This window comes from Zootoca vivipara, chromosome 1 (genome assembly GCF_965207765.1).
Source record: "Zootoca vivipara chromosome 1, rZooViv2.hap1.1, whole genome shotgun sequence".
Taxonomy (NCBI): Eukaryota; Metazoa; Chordata; class Lepidosauria; order Squamata; family Lacertidae; genus Zootoca; species Zootoca vivipara.
In genome coordinates this window covers 13,454,942-13,477,306 of record NC_142582.1, presented here as the reverse complement: position 1 = coordinate 13,477,306, position 22,365 = coordinate 13,454,942, and positions in this window count along the sequence as shown.

Sequence of the window (22,365 nt, the reverse complement as noted above, 5' to 3'; positions counted from 1 at the left end):
AGACATAGTAGCTAGCAGGTAAGGAACTGGTAAGTTTTTTTACTCTAATTAAAGAAAGAATTTGGTTGGTGGTGTCAAATGTTCAGCTGCTACTAGAGATCAAGTAATGGAAATGCCTGAATTGCCAGAGGAGGCAATCCTTTCTTTTAAAAAGTTTAGCATCAGTTCTGTGAATTTGGAAAGAAAGACAGTACTGAGTCTAGGGATCTTTAAATGATTTGATCTTTGCCAATTTCAATATGGATCGATCTGATCAGCATGTCTTGGACTAATACGTTTGTAGATTGTAACATAAAAATGTAGGATTTTGCACTTTTCTTTTACTGTGGCAATTCAGTTGTAAGCTAAAAAAAAAAGAGTACCAAATGTGTTTCAAAATATATTTTGCGATTAAAGATAGAGAGGAAGTAAGTTTACATATTTATGAAAATGGGAGTTCTTCTGCAGATTGAATAAAATATTCACAACTTAATGAAGGGAGGAATGGTCTTTAGAGCAAATAAATGTGAAAGCCACAGTGATTGGAAACAGTGGTGTGATATTCTTATTTGTTTTTATTTGTGGGATTTATATCCTGCCCTTCCTCCCGAAGGAACCCAGGGTGGCATGTCCCTATTTTCATCGGAGAAATGTTGGAGGGTATGCAAACAGATACCTAATTTCAATGTGAAGCAAAACCAGAACATTCTAGAAACTATTGCAATTAGACATCTAAAAGCGATTGCAGCTAAAAACATTCTAAAAGCAGTTACAGTCGCACCTTGGTTCTCCTTGGTAATCAAGCTTGGAACCCAAAGAGAGACTCATCCTGCTTCTTGCTGGCCACACTTCCTTGGGAGCAATGCTTTTCAGGAAGTGTTGCCAGTGGAAAGTTGATGAGATCTTTCCAGAAGGCACAGCAGCTAGTGTAGCTGGTTGAAGAGGAGCAGAGAGCAGGGTGAAGATTTTCATTTTTCCTTTCTTTCTTTTTTAAAGAAAGTTAAAAGGACTTCCTGATGTCATTGCCATGCTTTTCAGTCTGATCACTCTCTTTTGTTCCTTGACATTTCCTTGTCTTCGGGGAACAAGCATCATTTGAAATGTTAATTGAGGAAGAATGGCAGATAGTGCAATAGGCACACTGCAGATCAAGGGATCAGTATGTAAAGCAAGTTCGCCGCTTTCCCCTGGGCCAAATGTCATTACAAATGATCTAAAGCAGACTTGTGAGCATTAATAGAATTGCCCTTTCTGCTTCCCTTGTCCGCAATATAAGTGGAGGCTTCAATCATGTTGCAAATAAATTAATACTTTGTGGGAATATAACCTTGTTTTATTGGGAACCAACATTTGTGTAATGCAAGCAGGACCTACATTGGGCATTTTCATTCTAATCCAGGGGTCGGCAACCTAAGCGGCCCACGGGGGTCGTTTTACCAGCCCACGAGCCACCCCCGAACTGAGCCGCCTGCTCGGCGACTCCCTGCGCTGTGCTAAACTGGCACGGCGTGGCGAGGGGACTGCGCAGATGCAGATGGAAACTGTGTCTGCACAGACAAAGGCCTCAGAAATCGCATCTGCGCAGATGCAGACGCTGGAAATTGCAGGCGTGGGCATTCTCACAGGTGTGCGCACCCACGCGTACCTACGATTCGGCCCACGGAGGGGGCTCCGTGACAGTGAACTTGCCCAGGCAAGGTAAGCCTTGCTGACCCTTCTTCTAAGCCACGGCAGGGGAATTTGTAGTCCTCAACATGTTGTTAGGCTCCAACTGCCACATAGCTGCCAAGTCTCCCGTTTTCCCCGGGAAACCCCCGTTTTACCAGCTGTCCCCAGCCGAAAAAACGGATTTTTTTTTGTTTCCCCCCCGGTTTATTCTGGCGCGACGGCCATTTTGGAACTGGGCGGAGCATGCTCAGAAGCGACTTTTGATGCTGCTCTGCCCAGTTCCAAAATGGCTGCCGCGCTACTTCCGGTATGCTACTTTCGGTCTGGTCCCTTATTTTTCAGAGAGGAACTTGGCAGGTATGTTGCCAGCATCCCCCCACTATTGGCCACACTGGCTAGGCCAGATGGGAGTTGTCGTTGTGATAGTCTCATGCAGGGCTGTCTTAAGCATATGCAGTGCTGGGGTGCAAAGATCTGCCTGGCACCCCCCCTCCCCCCAGGTTACTCAACCCCAGGCGCACAGGAGCTCGGAGCCAGCCGGTCGCCTCAGCACCTCACTGCTTTTAATGTTTGATGGACTATTGTATTTTAATATTTTGTTGGAAGCCGCCCAGAGTGGCTGGGAAACCCAGCCAGATGGGCGGGGTATAAATAAAAAATTGTTGTTGCTGCTGTTGTCATAGCTGCCAAGTTATCCCTTTTTTAAAGGGATTTTCCCTTATGCTGAATAGGCTTCCTCGCGAGAAAAGGGAAAACTTGGCAGCTATGGCTGTTGTTTACCACAAAATACATCATACCTAAAAAAAATAGAGTATTTATTTTAAAAAAGTTTCTAGATAAAATCTGGAAATGCTTGCTGAAATAGAATTAAAAAATAAAATTCAAGGCATGCTGAAATCCATGCAATGTTGGCATCTGCCTCAACTCCACTGAGAAGGTGTTCCATAATGCAGGAGCTGCAAGGCTGAATTGCCTCCTTCTAGGAAATTTGGTTTCTGGGTCATGAGGCTCTTTGGATCCTTGAGACGTAATTTTCTCTTTCTCGGTCACACATACGGAGACACTGCTATGTCTTAAAAGGTTTGCAAATGATTTGTGCATCTTAAAAATAAAGAAGTTAAGAAGTGTACAGCTGGATAATATCTGGGAGTGGCTAGCTTGGGTGAGGCAGAGCCACCATGCTAGTTTTCAGGCAGGTGGGTCACTGGGAGGGAGGGGGGGAAGGGAGAGGCAGTGGGGAGGGTGCCATGTTCAGGGCCGGATTTAGGTTTAATGAGGCCCTAAGCTACTGAAGGTAAAGGTAAAGGGACCCCTGAAAATTAGGTCCAGTCCTGGACGACTCTGGGGTTGCGGAGCTCATCTCGCTTTATTGGCCAAGGGAGCCGGCGTACAGCTTCCAGGTCATGTGGCCAGCATGACTAAGCCACTTCTGGCAAACCAGAGCAGCGCACAGAAACACCGTTTCCCTTCCCACCGGATTGGTACCTATTTATTTACTTGCACTTTGACGTGCTTTAGAACTGCTAGGTTGGCAGGAGCTGGGACAGAGCAACGGGAGCTCACTCCGTCGCAGGGATTCGAACCGCCGACCTTCTGATCGGCAAGCCCTAGGCTCTGTGGTTTACCCCACAGTACCACCCGCGTCCCTACTGAAGGTAATGGGGCCCTTTATATGTCCAGCTGTCCTTTGTCAACAACTAATTGTCACTGTTTTTTGTGTTGAATATATGCTATATGGTCATTGATGGACCTAATAGGTATCTAAAGCCATTTGTGCATGTAGCCATTCAACCAGTCCATGCAGAATGTAGGCACCCTATATATATAGAAATGAGCAAACCAGTTATATTTTAGGGAGCAGGCAAGCAGGCGGGGCCCATTACTTACACCATAGGAGCCTACACAACACAAAACACTGTTGCTGTATGTAGGTTTTATTTTCTTTCTTTTTTATCTTATATTTTGGAAATGTATGTCCAGTTTTTTCCTTTGATTTTTTTTGGGGGGACCCAAGAGAGTGGGACCCTAAGGTATAGCTTGTTTAGCTTATACATAAATCCAGCACTGGGCATGTTGCAAAGGCATTGGTGGAATCAATCCAGTGCTCCTGCCAATGAGTTTGCACCATCCTGACCTCCCCACAGCCTCTCCACCTCCCTCCTGCTAAGTAATAGCAAGCCAGCTGCCGGGAGCTGGTGTAGCATCTCTGCCTCACTTGGAGAGATGCTTCTGATCACATAAATAGTTCACCTAGCTCCATGTCTTCTCTGCTTCTGTAGGACAGTCATAAAGAAAAGGGAAGTTCACAGGGCAGCCTTTGTGCTGTCATCTACCTGCACTTAGCTCCCAGTCAGAGAAATATCGACTCGGCTCTCGGTTGTCAGTAATGGCTCCTTGCCACTGATACTATTTGCAAACCTGTTGGCCATCCTCAACAGTTGCACAAATCTAGTGCTCTTAGAAGCTATGTATTATTATTATTATTTGTATTTTGTATTGCACACTGATTCAATAGCTCCTGGCTGTGAAGCAGTCTATAAACCCATAATACAAATAAAATAGCCCGTTGGGTATTTTCCAGGCATTGCTATAAAAAGGATAAAGGCATTTCCCTCACTAGGTTTTGGTGATATTGAATCAACTACATGGTCAGTCCAAGGAGCGCTGCCATTGCTCTAAATTAGCTTCATTTGTCACCCTCTCTGATGTCAGAACCATAGCTGCCAAGTTTTCGCTTTTCTCGCGAGGAAGCCTATTCAGCATAAGGGAAAATCCCTGTAAAAAAGGGATAACTTGGCAGCTATGGTCAGAACATAGCCAAATCTGTTTGGTATTGGAGCATCCACATTCACTATGTGATCCCTGATTGGCTGGAATGAAGATAAGAAGAAGATGAAAGCCCTCAGAATGTGGTGTCAAAACCAACATTATACAGAATACAACAAATAAGTCTAAAAACGGATCAAAGCTCTCACTAATTGAGGGTATTTTCAGGAAATAAGTCACACAGGAAAGGAATTGATACAGTCCTAGTTTCCATCACTGTCCTAATCTAGAACTGAGTACCACACACACACACACACACACAGCCAATGTGGTTTGGGTCACATCCACACCATATATTTAAAGCACATGACTTCCCCCAACAATTCTGGCAACTGTAGTTCATTAAAAGGGTGCTAGCTCTGTGAGGGTTAGGTTTGCACAAATAAAGTGGTTTAAAATACTATTCCACAACAATCCACAAATGGAGTTTTTGTGGTTAGGAAAGTGGCAAGGAAATGCATTAAAAAGTGTGGGTTGCCTATTGGTTGACGTATAACCTCTGTGCAAACAAATCAGGATGAACGCTTATTGTCACATAACCTTGTTGCAAACAAATCAGAATTCATGCTCCATAAAGAGTGAGTATCATACAGGGCCGGGGTATCTTTGACCCCCTCAATATTGTGTGCATGATGTTACGTGTGTTGCACATCACAGCTTCAGCAGCCGGCGTCCTCCAGGTGATACGACATTGTGCGCATGATGTCACATGTGCGCTATGCGCACTAGACCCCCTCAATCTTGGGAAAAACCTGGCATCTCTGGTATCATATGACCTCTGTGTAAGCTTTGTGGCAGCAAATCAAGATGAAAGCTCAAGAAAAAGGCCATCTGGGGCAGCCAATATTGCTATAATTGACATCAAGTTCCAGAAACAGCTGGAATCTGAATGTGAATTTAGATATAAATTTCACCATGCTCCTTTATGGGTATAGGAGATGGTTCCTCATTCAGTTCTGCGCTTCACTAGGCTTGCACTAAAACAGAGCAATGCAGCATACTGGAAGGATAACAGGATGGCTAGAGAGAGGAGATGAATATTGGCCCATGTCTCACTCTGCTTACCCTTTCCCTCATAAACACCATCTGTTTTCATCAAGAAAACTGCAGCTTTTAAAAGGCCACCATGAAGCTCTATACATGCAATTCAAAATAATGGGTCGAAGAAGAAGAAGAAGAAGAAGAAGAAGAAGAAGAAGAAGAAGAAGAAGAAGAAGAAGAGGAGGAGGAGGAGGAGGAAGACAACAGCAGTAACTCAGTAACTACATTTTAATAGGATGATTCCCAAAACTACAACAGTATCTGATTTTTAGTGGGACTTAAAGAGCATTGGTGGGGGGGGGGGTTAAACATTTCATTTCAATACACACTGTGCACCAACCAATTTTCCTTTAATAGGGTGGTTTTATCTAGCAAGTGAACCCAAAACCAAGGCAAATGGTTTGCAAGCAGAAGGCTGCGAAGTCCATGTGGTTGTTCCATTCTTTGCTCTTACAACACCCATGCCTGCACCACACATTGGTTGCCAACGGAGGTTGCAGTGTCTGTTAAGGATCTGGTACTAGTGCCAGATCCACAATACTGAGTGCATTCATAGACCAAGACTATTCAGCAAACCTCTATCCCACACACGTACACCTGGTTTCAACACCCACAAATAGCAAGTGGAATTTGGGCAGGCCATCTGTACTCACCCCTAACATTTTCACCGTTTGAACTGCTGAAGGCAATTTAATACAATCAGTTGCCATTAAACTGCTGAAAGCTACACCAAACAAAACGAAACACAACGAAATTCAGCAGAAGCAGTCCCTGCAAGTGGTTGCTTCAAACCAGAGGCAGCTGTTGCCTTTAATTTCCAGTCGTGACTGATAGGTGAACTCATTCGAGAGAGGAATGGCTGTAAAACTAAATGTCTACAGCCAGATGAAGAGACTGGAGATGCCCCTTAAATCCCATTAATGCCAAAACAGCATTCACAGCCCTTTCCGTGTGGAGCTAACTAGCACTGCAAAATATTATCTAATATAATGGTTCGTTTTTTATTACCTAAATAAGATGAAGTAATCTTCTGAATCTGCTGTGTTAAAAAAGGGAGGGGGAGAGGAAGTGAAATATTACAGACTCCCCCCCCCCCTAATAAGATTCGAAAAGTCAAAAGGGTAAGCAGATGGCTAGCAGTAGGATTGATGGCGCTTTTAGCCCGTTGTTTGGACGTGCCAGGCAAATCTCTGCAAACTTATGCGATTGTAAAATCCAGTGACCCCCACATTAGAGGAGGGTGGTGCCCCTGATATATGTGTGGTTTTAGACATCACATTGATCATTAGTTTACTATTTGTCAGAACTTGGACTCTGAAGATTCAGTATGATTTATCCATTCCATCATTTTTACGAACCCCCTTGCCATCTTTATATTTTATAGGGGATGCATGTTTGTGTGTGTTTATGCATTCTGTATGTCAAAGAATGGAACTGAGCCTGTGGTGATGATGAAAACAGTATCTCTTTACAACAATGAGCGATCTTCCCAACATCTTTTTTGCTAATAAAAATTTACGTGAGATATAAAGCAGGTAGATCATTTGCACCACGCAAGTCCCCTCGTGAGCCACCCAGGTTGTCATCGGTGAATCCCTAATGAAGATCAAAGGCAGAGGAATGTGATCACTTTGTGTGTGTGTGTGTGTGACTGTCGTACAACAATGAAATTATTAGCTCATAAAAGGAGCTATGCAATACTGCTGACCTTGGAATTTGCCGCTTGCCTCACAAAGAGAAACCGAGGGCTGGAATTTGGCTGTTTCTCGACGGCTTCTGCTTTTGTTGAACTGTGCCATGTGCAGCTGAAATGAGTTCAAGGCTTGCTTCCAAGGTACACACAGACAAGAAGGTGTCAAGGGCAGGGAAGTAGATGCAATAGCTGTGGACCTTGGGTCAGCTTTTGCAAACCTGGTGATCTCCACATTTTTTTAAACTACAACTTCGTTCAGACCCAGCCAGTGTGGAGGGCACTAGGTTAGTGGAAGCTGCCTTAGATGAACAGAGTGTTTTTTATTGGCTTAGCCATCTGATGTCATGGCATTGTGGGAGGAGCCAGGTGATGGAGCTGAATACAGTGGCTAGTGGTTCCTCCTCTCTTGCACTTGGCAGCCTTCTGGCCTCCTTCACCCCCCTGATGGTAGGTAACATTGTAGGAACTCACCCCCCCCCCAAAAAATGGGGCAAAAACACTCACTCCCCCAGAGTTGGCACCCCTGTATCATAGATACATGGGAGCAGCCTTTTCTTTCTCCATACAATTCACCAGGAATGGGTTGCATGGATGATTATTTAGCAAAATTTATACAGTGGTACCTTGGTTTAAGAACAGCTTAGTTTATGAACAACTTGGATTAAGAATGCTGCAAACACAGAAGTAGGTGTTTTGGTTTGTGAACTTTGCCTCGTAATCTGGCGAACCGGGTTCGCGTCTCCGCTCCTCCACATGGAGCTGCTGCTGGGTGACCTTGGGCTAGTCACAATTCTCTGAAGTCTCTCAGCCCCACTCACCTCACAGAGTGTTTGTTGTGGGGGAGGAAGGGAAAGGAGAATGTTAGCCGCTTTGAGACTCCTTAGGGTAGTGATAAAGAGGGATATCAAATCCAAATTCTTCTTCTTCTTCTTTATTTGTAAATTGGGTCCCCCACTGCTATGGGAAAGCACACCTTGGTTTAAGAATGCTTTGGTTTAGAAACGGACTTCCAGAACGGATTAAGTTTGTAAACGAAGGGACCACTGTATACCACTTGACTGCAAGAAAACATGAGTGGTTTAGACCAGGCATCCCCAAACTTCGGCCCTCCAGATGTTTTTGACTACAATTCCCATCATCCCTGACCACTGGTCCTCTTAGCTAGGGATCATGGGAGTTGTAGGCCAAAACATCTGGAGGGCCGCAGTTTGGGGATGCCTAGTTTAGACTATGACATATAGTAACTCCTTCAGAGCAGTTTAAAATTATTAGAAGGCATCTCAAGGCAGCCCTGTTCAGGGAAGCTTTTAATGTCTGGTGGATTTCTGTATTTTAATATTTTGTTGGAAGCCGCCCAGAGTGGCTGGGGGAACCCGGCCAGACGGGCGGGGTATAAATAATAAATTATTATTATTATTATTATTATTATTATTATTATTATTATTATTATTATTGGTTGTTTTTGTTTTTGTTTTGGTCATGTATATTGTGTTTTGTTTTATTTTGATTATGTGTTTTGTGTTTTTATATTGTGATTTTATCCTGTGAACCACCTTGAGACCTGCAGGTATAGGGCGGTATACAAATTTAATTAAAATAACAACAACAACAACAACAACAACAACAACAACAACAACAACAACAGGTAAACGAAAGGTAAAGGGCCCCTAAATGGTTAAGTCCTGTCAGATTTGACTAAGAGGTGTGATGCTCATCTCTGCTTTCAGGCCGAAGGAGCCAGCATATGTCCGGAAATGGTTTTATGCACATGGGAAACTGGCTTGGGCCTGAACCCGGTTGATCCACCCATCCATAATGAAGGAGGACTTCTTCTTTGAGTTGCCATGGCTCCCAAATAATACTTACACACATGATTGTGCATAGATTTGGAAACTGCCAATTAAGCCAGAGCTCAGAAAATACTCCTCTTGGAAAGTGCAATGGCAAAGAGGATTAAGGATATTCAACTAAGCCAATTCAAACCCAGCCTGATGGGACTCCCAAATCCCAGGACAGACAAACACAGCCCAATGATGGACAGATTTCCTTCCATTTGATGGGGGGCTTTTTATAAGATTTCGTTGAGGAGTCTCATCCTTACGAGATCTGAAAATGCTGGGGAACAAGGTATGTCAAAGAGCATAAAGGAGCATGTGTTCTTATCTTCCAGTGCGCAACCCCAACTCCACTCCGTGAACTTCTCAATCAATGCGGAATAGTCTTGTGCACGATCCGGGAATTGTGAGAGACAATGAATTGGTATAATGATCCATTCTGTTAGATGGAACAAATGTGCTGTTGAGCCTCTATTTCCTTTCCAACACTAGCACTGAGGATCACAGGAAGAGATCAGAATAAGTGAATAGCATTTGTATGTACTGTAATGATCAGTTCACTCCTAAGTGAAATCCAACAAGTTATTTTTGCTTAAATGAAGGGAAATGAACGATGCAGCTAAACCTTCAGTTCCTGCAGCATACATCACTGCACAGATCTATCACAAGTAGAAGCTCATTTTGCAAAGCAGCATGGTTGGTGCTACCCCATGGATATCTACAGGAATGATCTCTCATTTTATATGCATCCTGACCTGAGCCTGCTTAGAATGGCCTTTTTTCCCTTAAGGTAGTCTTTAATAGCTCCCAAATGACAAGGCCCACATGTTACTAATTCAGAAACTAGTGCTTCCCATGCTCAGCTGATGAATTGATGCTCCTCGGTCTGAACTGGTAAATTAACTGATTGCTCAGCAGTGCCGTGGAATTGGGAGCTTCCTGAACATCAGAGATCGCCTTGGAAGCAAGTCCCAGAGGCTTCACACCATCCCTGGGTATGAATTTGTGTGGGCAAATACAAGGTCTGAACTGGTCCTGAATAAGGCAACTGAATGGGGCAACTGCGCCCCTGAAGGAGCAGGTGTGTAGCCTGGGAGTTATTTTGGATTCACAGGTGTCCATGGGGGCACAGGTCAATTCTGTGTCCAGGGCAGCTGTCTACCAGCTCCATCTGGTACGCAAGCTGAGACCCTACCTGCTTGTGGACTGTCTCGTCAGAGTAAGGCATACTCTAGTTATCTCCCACTTGGACTACTGCAATGCGCTCTACATGGGGCTACCTTTGAAGGTGAACCGGAAACTGCAATTAATCCAGAATGCGGCAGCTAGACTGGTGACTGGGAGTGGCCGCCAAGACGACAAAATGCCAGTCCTGAGAGACCTACATTGGCTCCCAGTATGTTTCTGAGCACAATTCAAATTGTTGGTGCTGACCTTTAAAGCCCTAAACAGCCTCGACCCAGTAAACCTGAAGGAGCGTCTCCACCCCCATCATTCTGCCTGGACTCTGAGGTCCAGCTCCGAGGGCCTTCTTCTGGTTCCCTCACTGCGAGAAGCCAAGTTACAGGGAACCAGGCAGAGGGCCTTCTCGGTAGTGGCACCCGCCCTGTGGAAGGCCTCTCATCAGATGTCAAGGAAATAAACAACTACCTGACTTTTAGAAGACATCTGAAGGCAGCCTTGTTTAGGGAAGTTTTTAATGACTGGTGTTTTAATGTATTTTTAATCTCTTGTTGGAAGCTGCCCCAGCCAGATGGGTGGGGTATAAGTAATATATTATTATTATTATTATTATTATTATTATTCAAGTGATCTCACTGGTATGGCTAGCAGGCTTGTGGTTGAGATAGGCAGGAAAAGGTCTGTTATCATGGGATCTAATTTTGCTCTTAATCCAAGATGATTCAGTTCACATCTTGATTTGTGGGGAGACGTAGCTGAAGACAGGAAATACTTGCATGTAAGAAACTAGAATGTATTGAGCAAAATGTTCCTAGATGGATAGACCGACAGACACAGACTCACCACTTCCTTCTCATATCTGCCCTTCCATGACACTCCCAATCTCCTGATGGATCAGGATTGGGCTCAGTGCCCTCCCACACACCAATTGCACATTTGAGCAACACATGGAAACTCTGGCCTTGCTGACATATTGCATACCTGTCAACTGAGAGGGATATCCCAGAATTCCAGAAGCCACCCGACTTCTGATTGGCTCCAGGGATGTCCCATTTTGGCTCCTGTGAGAGCATGGCCCCCAAAGATGCCTGTTTTTTTTGGGGAGAGCCAGATGACTCTCATGAGAGCACAGCCCCCAAAACAGGCATCCCAACACACTCTCATGTGAATCACCTGGCTCCCACGAGGGCATGGCCATGATAAACACACATCCCAATTCCCCTCTGTGGCCTGTTGGAGGATACAATATTGACCCTCTACTTAAGGGAGGAACCTTGGCCCAAACGGGATTCCACCTTGCATGGAGGGCTTTCTAAGCAAGTATCCAGCAGACTGGAGGAGGGCAAATGTTGTCCCTATTTTCAAAAAGGGGGAAAGAGAGGATCCAAACAATTACCGCCCAGTCAGCCTGACATCAATACCAGGAAAGATTCTAGAGCAGATCATTAAGCAAACAGTCTGTGAGCACCTAGAAAGAAACTCTGTGATCACTAAAAGTCAGCATGGGTTTCTGAAAAATAAGTCATGTCAGACTAATCTGATCTCATTTTTTGACAGAATTACAAGCCTCGTAGATGAAAGGAACGCTGTGGATGTAGCCTATCTTGATTTCAGCAAGGCCTTTGACAAGGTGCCCCATGCTATTCTTGTAAAGAAGCTGGTAAAATGTGGGCTAGACAATGCTACCGTTCAGTGGATTTGTAACTGGCTTACTGACCGAACCCAAAGGGTGCTCATCAATGGCTCCTCCTCATCCTGGAGAGTAGTGACTAGTGGGGTGCCACAGGGTTCTGTCTTGGGCCCAGTCTTGTTCAACATCTTTATCAATGACTTGGATGATGGGCTTGAGGGCATCCTGAGCAAGTTTGCAGACGACACCAAATTGGGAGTGGTGGCTAATACCCCAGAGGACAGGATCACACTTCAAAATGACCTTAACAGATTAGACAACTGGGCCAAAGCAAACAATGTGAATTTTAACAAGGAGAAATGTAAGGTACTACACTTGGGCAGAAAAAATGAAAGGCACAAATACAGGATGGGTGACACCTGGCTTGAGAGCAGTACATGTGAAAAGGATCTAGGAGTCTTGGTAGACCACAAACTTGACATGAGTCAACAGTGTGATGCAGCAGCTAAAAAAGCCAATGCAATTCTGGGCTGCATCAATAGGAGTATAGCATCTAGATCTAGGGAAGTAATAGTACCACTGTATTCTGCTCTGGTCAGACCTCACCTGGAGTACTGTGTCCAGTTCTGGGCACCACAGTTCAAGAAGGATACTGACAAACTGGAACATGTCCAGAGGAGGGCAACCAAAATGGTCAAAGGCCTGGAAACGATGCCTTATGAGGAACAGCTTAGGGAGCTGGGTATGTTTAGCCTGGAGAAGAGAAGGTTAAGGGGTGATATGATAGCCATGTTCAAATATATGAAAGGATGTCATATGGAGGAGGGAGAAATATTGTTTTCTGCTGCTCCAGGGAAGCGGACACGGAGCAATGGATTCAAACTACAAGAAAGAAGATTCCACCTAAACATTAGGAAGAACTTCCTGACAGTAAGAGCTGTTCGGCGGTGGAATTTGCTACCAAGGAGTGTGGTGGAGTCTCCTTCTTTGGAGGTCTTTAAGCAGAGGCTTGACAGGCATATGTCAAGAATGCTTTGATGGTGTTTCCTGCTTGGCAGGGGGGTGGACTGGATGGCCCTTGTGGTCTCTTCCAACTCTATGATTCTATGATTCTATGATCTATGTTAGTAAAAATCCCTATTTCATCCACCTGCTCACAACGAGTTCCTTGGAAACAGAAATAACTGCTTAGTTGGTGGCGTAGACAAATATTCCATAAGAGTGAGTCTGTTTTGAAAGTGCCCCCGAATCCTCAAGCTCAGCAGGTCTGTGAGGAAGTTTGGGAATTACGCCGGAACGTCGCTGCTTAAGACTGGCTTGTAAAAAGAAATGTATACAGCAATTTCTATCTGCAGGATAATTACTGTTGTGCTCCTCAAGGTAATTTGTTTACAATTGCTCTTTTTCCCCATTCTATGCGCTTCTGGGTTCACTCGATTCTATGCGCAGAGTTTTCACACCAAAATGAGCAGTTAGCTAAATGCTAATTAAAACCAGTGTGCCAGCTTAGCAAGCACAGCAGGAGCCAGAGCAAAAGAGCATGCTCTGGAATTAATTTTTCAGTGTTTACCTCCAAAATGCCAAAGAAAATGTTAGATAAATTCATGTCACCGAGCCTGGCCACTTTAGGCCTGGAGACCATCTTTCCCCTGGCACAATTGCCATAGTAATTCCTTTGGAAAGACGGTTGCAGCAGGGGCATAGCATGGCGGGAACAAGGGGCACAATTTTGATGGGGTACAACCAGGTGCCCCCATGCAGGTGGCCAAGAGAGTGTCATTCGTGGTGACGTGTGCAACCTATCACACTGTCACAGCTCTGGTGGTGTCGGTAGTGATGGCTGGGCTGGTGCTGCGGGCTCTGTTCACCCTCCATACCCCATCCCCTGGTGTGCGCCTGCCCCGGGCACTGGCAACCCACACTACACCACTGGGGTTGCGGTTCAATCCTGTGCTACCTATATTGCAACAGCCTGGTTTTCCTGAACTTCCTGTCTATAGGTACCATGCCTGTATTTCAAAAGACCACCTCTTGTGTCTAAAGGACACAACTGATCGTATTTTTCTGCGGTGGCCTTCCTCAACATGGTAACTTCCAGATGCGGCAGACTACAACTCTCATCTCCCCTTGACCATTAGCCATGCTGACTGGGCCTGATGGGAGTTGGAGTCCAAAACATTTGGACCCCATCAATCTGGGAAAGGCTGGTTTCTTGCATACACACATCTTCTTCAAATGGTCTGCATAGGAGAAAGAAAGCTCCTGAGCAGTGTAGTGACATGCTAGTAAAAGTGAAGTTATTAATTAAACATAGTAATTATATTGCTGTTCCAAACTACTAATTAGGAGATGGTGACCCATAATGGTGGTGTGGGTTTTAAAGTAATGAGCACTCAAGAGAATCGTGTTTTAGTCGCAACACACCCTCTGCATGTTCTTTCCAAGATATAGTATATCGTTCTTTTAGCCTTTGATTTTGAGGTCCCGTTAGGATCACGAGATTAATGGGGAGGAGGCGTTAATCGCTAGATCCTACTAGGCCTGCAGCATGAACAACAGCAACGTACAGACTCTACAGCATAGAGTAGACCAAACTGGATGAAAATTTCATCCCTGAGACATTTAGTGCAGGCTGTGGATTCTTGGTGCTAGTTGTTTGAGGCCACGGCATCTTGGATGGTGATAAGATAAAAGGAAACATCGTACCGTCAGCATAAATAAGATGCTAAAGAATAATGAAGAAAAAGAATAATGTGGAAGCATGCCATGGTTGAAAATGGAATGTGCAAGTGACGCAAGTAAAGCAATTAACTGTATTGCTATTTTAATGGGCTTGTTTTATTGTGCATTTTAATGATGACCTTCTGAATGTTTTGGTGAAATGGTTGTATTTTCATAGAATCGTAGAGTCGGAAGGGACCCAAGGGTCATCTAATCCAGCCCCCTGCTATGCAGGAATCTCAGCTAAAGCATCCATGACAGATAGCCATTTTAATTGTGTGTGGATATATTTCTGTGATTGGTTTTACATTTGTAAACTGCTTAGAAGCCAGTTTGGCAAGTGAGCAGTATTTAAATTAATAAAAGATACTTATGTTGCTGTAACAGCCAGGCTCTTGGTTGTTCCCTCCCCCAGATAGATTATTTTATTTTATTGAATGGTTGGTTTGATTTAATTTCTATACTGCCCTTCATCTAAGGATCACATGACAATTTACAATATAAAAACAAAAAATGCATAACAGAGTAATAAACAAAAGCAATAACTCTCTCTCTCTCTCTCTCTCTCTCTCTCTCTCTCTCTCTCTCTCTCTCACACACACACACACACACACACACACACACACACACACAGTTTAAAAGGGCATAGATTTATTTAATTAGCCAAAGGCCTGGAAGAGGAGGGATATTTTGGCCTGGCACCTAAAGAAATGTAACAAAGGTGAGCCATTCCACATGCACAGAATCAGTGCAGAAAAATCCTGTTCTCATGTTGCCACCCTCGGGCCTCGGGTGATGATTGTGGAGGTCTGGCTCAGTTCATATGGGGAGATGAGGTCCTTGACGTATTGTGGTTCTGGGTCATTTCAGGCTTTATAGGTCAAAACCAGCACTTTAAACTGGGCCTAGAAACTAATTGGCAGCCAGTGCAGTTGGGCCAAGATTGGCATTACATGCTCAAACCATCTTGTGCCAGTGAACAGCCTGACCCCTGAATTCTACATCTCCTGAGGATTCCAAACCATCTTCAGAGGCAGCCCTATGTATAACACATTGCAGTAACCTATCTAAAAAATATACTCAGAGTTGAGTGTTGATTTCATGCTATTTATTTCAAGTCATGGTAGACAGTGAGTGAGTGATTTCCCCCAAAACCTCTGGCTATATATATACATTATTTACACAATGCGTCCCATGTGATTGGCTGATTCAACACCCCTCCTGGAGCCTGATTGGACTGCTCCTACAGGCCACTCCGGTTGCTGATTCACTTCCTCCTGGAGCCGGATTGGGCAGCTCCTGCAGACCAATCAGGTTGCTGCCTTCTAGGATCCTACCTGCCTATTGTTCTAGGATCCAAGCTCAGTACCTAACACTATCCTAGAGGTTACCAGAGCATAAACAACAGATGTTAGGCTATCCCTGTCTGGACTGGGGTGCAGCAGAGCCAACAGCCAAAGGCACTCATGCCAACATACCTGCCAAGTTGCTGTCGGAGAAATAAGGGCGGGAGTAGCAGACCGGAAGTAGCGCTGCCGCCATTTTGGAACTGGGCGGAGCATGCTCAGAAGTGACTTTTGATGCTGCTTTGCCCAGTTCCAAAATGGCCACTGCGCCAGAAGTTGCACTGCAGCCATTTTGGAACATGAGTATGACCCCTGTTCTGTAGAGCAGTGCTCCCCAACCTTTTTATCGCCGCGGAACAGTCAACGTTTGATAATTTTACTGCGGCCCGCTGAGGGGGGGGGACATTGATTGTTTATATTTTATTTAGATTGTTTTGATTTAATAGTTTTGATTTAAATATATTTAATGTTCCTTGGGCGGCCTGGTACCAATTGATCCACGGACCGGTACCGGTCCGTGGCCCGGGGGTTGAGGACCACTGCCGTAGAGTACACGCAAGTACTAGTTATAAAACTGAAGAAGCATTAACCGAAACAGATGATTACACTGGATCACTGTCTGATTTATGGTTAACTACAGATTAAAACAGTTATTTTTTGCCGAAGAACTGGTCGACGTGTTGCCTCCTTTTCTCAGCATTTCGGAACTGGGCAGAACAGCATCAAAAGTCGCTTCTGAGCATGCTCCGCCCAGTTCCAAAATGGCCGCTGCGCCAGAATAAACCAGGGAAAAAAAATCTGTTTTTTCAGCTAGGAACAGCTGGAAAAATGGGATTTCCCGGGGAATACGGGAGACTTGGCAGCTATGCATGCCAACCAGGCCATCTGAGCCTTAAGCAACAACCATGGATCCAGAAAGTCCTCTAGCAGTATACCCACTCCTTCAGAGGGAGTGTAACCCCATCAACTGTTTCTCAGTCTTATCTGGACAGAGCTTTAGCATAATTACTGAGGCAAGAAAATGTGCCAGCACATTCACTGCTACACCTCCAGGTGTAAAGGAGAAGCAGAGCTGTGTGTCATCAGCATTTTACAGACAACCAGGGCAGAGTCTGGTCATCTTTCGTAAGATGGTGCCCTGTGTGAGGTTAACATTTGGTACCTTCAAATGGAGCTTCTTCTCAATTATGGAGCTTCTCCATTTTGTGCCACCTCAGCTTGACCCTGTGTGAGGGAACTGCCCAAAATCTGGGACTGCTAATAACATTCTCCAAAACTCAGGATGACCCCATTCCCTGTTCCTCAAATCTGCCATGATATTGCACAAAGTACCCAGGTGGGTGCAATTATGGATTCTCAAAATCTTCATCTGTTCACACATACTATGGAGACATGGATGCTGGCAACTGCCAGGATCTCTATAGCATAACGGAGGAAACCATTAAGAAATCTGACTATATCCTTATAAAAAATCTCTGGAATTTAGTTATTTCAGAAAAAAGGCATGTTATGGGTCTCTAAGGAACAGGAAGATTCTGATCCTTTCTATTCAGCATGATGCGATTTTATTTCATCTTGTTTAGTTCCAAATTTACAGGTATCTCTCCCCATGAGAAATACAGTTGTCATCATTTCAGATTGCCTGCTATTATTTAATATGTTTAGCTTTTGTATGCCCAGCCTTTAGTTGGATATATTATTGAATATTTTTTAATGTATACTTGTCTCTGTGGCTCCATAATAATGTGAAAACTATTTAAGAAACCAGCCTACGCCAGTAACAAAACTGACATAAAAGGTAGAAAAATCCATCTATCTGGTTCAGTTCCTAATCAATCTAAAATGTCTTCAGAGAATCATTCTATCTCTCATTCTTTTTCTTGCTGCTTGCTGCCTAATTAACTCTTCTTCACATGCATTCACCAAGCCGAAGGCAATGGCATCCTGGCCCATCGCTGGCTCGGTAACCATGAACATTATTCCAAATTGCTAAGAGTGCTAGGAAACCTTAAAAATCAGGATATGCCATGGAATGTAGAAGTTCTCTTTCACAACTAGATGGGCTAGAGAAAGTTAGAAGGAGTCCAACACTACAGTTAGGGCAGTGTTGTGTTCTAGTCCCATGGAAAAGTTTCCAAGGTTGGAGGCAAAGAAAGGCAAGATGAGCCTCGAGGCAAGGCATAAGCTTCAGCACCACGGATAACTCCAAGTGAGCAACGTGCTTCTGGTAAGAGTTGGGGCCTTTTAATCCTCAGTCACCAGACTACCTAAATAAAATTAACTTTGTCAAATCTTAACACAAACTGAATTTATTTTAATCAAATAACGTAAAAACACAAGCTCTAAGACCCTTAACACAATCTGAAAATTAATTAAACACAGTGGGGTGAAGAGAGGATGCATTAGTTTCTAAATTGTACTTTATATTGCTCAATATAACTTACAGATCTATGGAACCCCGTAAAAAGATTTGGGCACAAAATATTGGCAGACAAATTATTTCCAAGGACTGGAATAAAATTTGGGAATCACAACACTTGAAATCTGTTTCCAGTTTTCTTACAGAAAACTCCTTGAAATTATTACACAAGTGACATTGCACTCCGTTGCAAATGTCAAAAACATGGTTTCTTCTATATCACCTAATTGTTGGAGGGGTTCCCATAAACCTAGTACATATTATAATTTATGGTGGGAATGTCAGCTGGTGCAAGGTTTTTGGAATTTATTTTTGACGGAATGATAAAGAAACTATTGCATGTGGTCCAGAATTAATGTTACCAAATATCACCAAGCTACTCATCATGGTGGCTTTGTGCTGTCTGCAGAATCAGAGGCGGTTGGCCTCTGAATGCCAGTTTTTAGGGATCATGAGCAGGAGGTACGGCAGCACACATGTCCTGCTTGTGGGCTACCCAGAGGCATCTAGTTGCCACTGTGAGAACAGAATGCTGGACCAGATGAGCCTTTGGTCCACGCCTTATGTTCTTAAAAACCTCCGGGCCAGCCTCTTAGTTTGGAATTAAGGGGAAGCCAATGGACTGTTTAGTGTCCAATTTCATTGCCTGCAAATGCTACAGCATTGTGCACCTCTACACCCTAGTGGAATGGATTATTCTACAGCATTCTCTTGGCTGAGATTCATTCATTTCTAATCATCCCCCAAGGCTCTGGATCAAGGTGAAGATGCTTATCATGCCAACGAATTGCTTCTAAGCATTATGCTGGAAAGGATATAATTGTGTTCTATTGCTACCCAATAATGATTTCCACATCTGTACCCTGAGTGGCACAGATTCACTCCTTTGGTTTTAACAGCAATCAATATATATTACATCAGATGAGATTTTAAAACACTGATTCAACTAATCAGTGCTACATATATATACACAACTTGCCAACCCATTGAAAAGTGTTTGTATGCCCCGAAACACAAGATTTCATTACCTCATCATTACCCTACCTTAGAAGCTACAATTCTTATTAATGACCTTCAAATTAGCTGGCTTTTCACATTCTAACTCAAAGCCACAGCATATGTTTAAATGCCATCTCTTCCAGTAGAGAATTTCGCAGACTTAAATGAAAGCAGTATTTCTTTTGGTGAGCTCCAAGGTTTGCATATAGAATTTTCCAATGTGTTTCCCAGGGCTGAAAGCATTTGTCAAATTCATTGGTAGCAGAGATTCATTGCTTACAACTTTTTTCTTTTTTCTTTTTAATAAGAAAGGGATTAATATTTTTATTGTTCAAAACAAATTAATTTGTGCATGAATTGTTGTTGTAACCTGTGACAGGTCCTGCTGAGAAGAAGAAGAAGAAGAAGAAGAAGAAGAAGAAGAAGAAGAAGAAGAAGAAGAAGAAGAAGAAGAAGAAGAAGAAGAAGACACTATGTTCAGTGATGGAGGCAATATGATGCTTCGACCACTGCGTCTACACCAGGCATTCCCAAACTTCGGCCCTCTAGATGTTTTGGACTACAATTCCCATCTTCCCCGACCACTGGCCTGTTAGCTAGGGATCATGGGAGTTGTAGGCAAAACATCTGGAGGGCCGCAGTTTGGGGGTGCCTGGTCTACACCATGCCCACACCATGGTGAGCTCCTGTCAGGAATGAGCCATCTCCAAGCAAAGGTTTGAAGCCAAAGGGAGAAAGCAGCCAGAAATAGAGAGGTTTAGATGTTAGCCAGGCAGGGGAGAGCTGGCACTACAGACTTTGGCTCTTCCTGACCTTGATGGGCCAACTGATAAGGCAGTAGCTGAAAACGGGCTGGAACACAGCCAATGCTCTCAGGGAGCTCAAACAGGAGCAAACAGACACAGAGGGAGTTTCTCGGAAAAGAAAGAGGCTGGAGATGATCCAATAAGTCTGTGGAGTCGGTGAATGGGAGGGCTGCTAGACAGGAAGCAAAACAAGAGACTAAGCTGCGAAAGTTCAATATATTCTGTAGACACCGGATGAAGTCTTCAAAAGGGTCATCTTGAGTAATGATGCCAGAGGCTTTGTAAGAGCCGTCCGGAGCTATCTGTTTGTTTTTTGCACTAAAACCTCCTTTTTAATCACCTACCCTTATTGTGTTATCAAGCTGGGAACCTGGACTCCTGACAGCTCCCCAGCCTTGTCTCTCCTTTGGTAAGAGGCAGCAACATGTGTCAGTAAGGCAGGAGAGCAATGCAGGCCCAATGCAGCCCCATCCCCACATCTCTGTTGCCCGCTATTGAATCCACAGACCAAAACAGGATGGGGCAGACTGAAATAGCTTGGTCTATCCCTACTTTCACCCCTGCAACTATGTGCTCAGCAACATAATGTCTGGCTGCAGGTCAGTTACACAAATGCTGATGCCTGTGACCTAATTAGGATATTATCTAAGATCCATGAAGTCTTAACATGGAAATAGATTCAAATCGCTAGGACAAATTGTGCTTGGACTAACTTTATCTGTGCCAGAAAACAGTCCTGGAGCAAATGTTTATGGCCTGATCATAAAACGCACACAAATGTGCATTTCTCAATAAAAATAAAATGCTGACGCAACCCCAATACAATAATTATTGGTCAGGTTTCAAGCCAGTGGACTGAGAGAGGAGTAGAAATAGCTCTAAATAAGCCACCTCTGTCTTTTTTGTCAAGCTAGTGAAATTGGCTATCTAGAGGATAAAATGTGCATGTATTTCATAATTGTATATTACTGCTTCCCCTCAAAGTCTGGGTTGACTTAAAATGTGCTCTCCTGGTTATGAACACACACACACACACACACACACACACACACCACATTAAGTTGCGTTGAGCTCTGTATTCTCAACAGTGTGGACTAGTGAAGAGATCACCATGAAGCCAAATTTGCTTGAGCATTTTTACAGACTAGTGACCTTCATTCTGGCTTGACATAGACAATGGGTTGGTGGTGCCTGAGATAAGTTAACTTGCAGGGAAATCTTATGCATATCTGTTCACAAGTGACCCACACTGAATTCAATGGAACTTACTCCAAGGGAAGTACAGTATATGATTGCAGCCTTAAGATAATTCATGGAAGGAAAAAATTCCCCAGTCTAAACTCATGTGCAAAAGTATTCTGCTTCATTTTTTAATCTGTCCTTTATTGCTTTGGACAGCTCTTACTCTATAATTAAAAGCCTGTCCACTGCAGAATGATTAATTTAATGGCATTTCTATCATCCCACTCCTCTCGGTAAGTACTTCACTTGAGTCTATCACAGACAAACCTATTATTGGCGCAGTTGACTGTCAAGAGCAGAGCAACATTAGAACATAAGTAGAGCCCTGAAGGGTCATAGAGTCACAGAATTGTAGAGTTGCAAACATCTCGTCCAACTCTCTGCAGTGCAGGAATATATGGTTGCCCCATACAGGGATAGAACCTGCAACCTTGGCATCATCAGCGCCATGCTCTAACAAACTGAGCTATCCCTGGCGCAAGCAAAGTCCCATCATGTCCAGCATCCTATTCTCACAGTGGCCAACCAGATGCTTATGGGAAGCCTGAAAGCAGGACCTGAGGTCAACAGCACTTTCCCCACCTGTGTAGAGAGGGGTTTGGATTGCTCTGTTACAGGTGGACACAGGAGCTACATCATTCTTCCCCAAGCTGGTGCCCTCTGGACATTTTAGGCTACAACTTCCATCACAGCCAGCTGGAATGGCCAATAGTCAGGAATGTTGGCAGTCCATCGACATATTGAAGGATCAGGCTGGGGAAAGATGAACTAGAGCAGGCATCCCCAAACTTCGGCCCTCCAGATGTTTTGGACTACAATTCCCATCATCCCTGACCACTAGTCCTGTTAGCTAGGGATCATGGGAGTTGTAGGCCAAAACATCTGGAGGACCACAGTTTGGGGGTGCCTGAACTAGAGGCTTATGCCAAATGCTTGCTTAATTTACCTGCTTTCTAAATTTGCACCAAATCTGCAAAA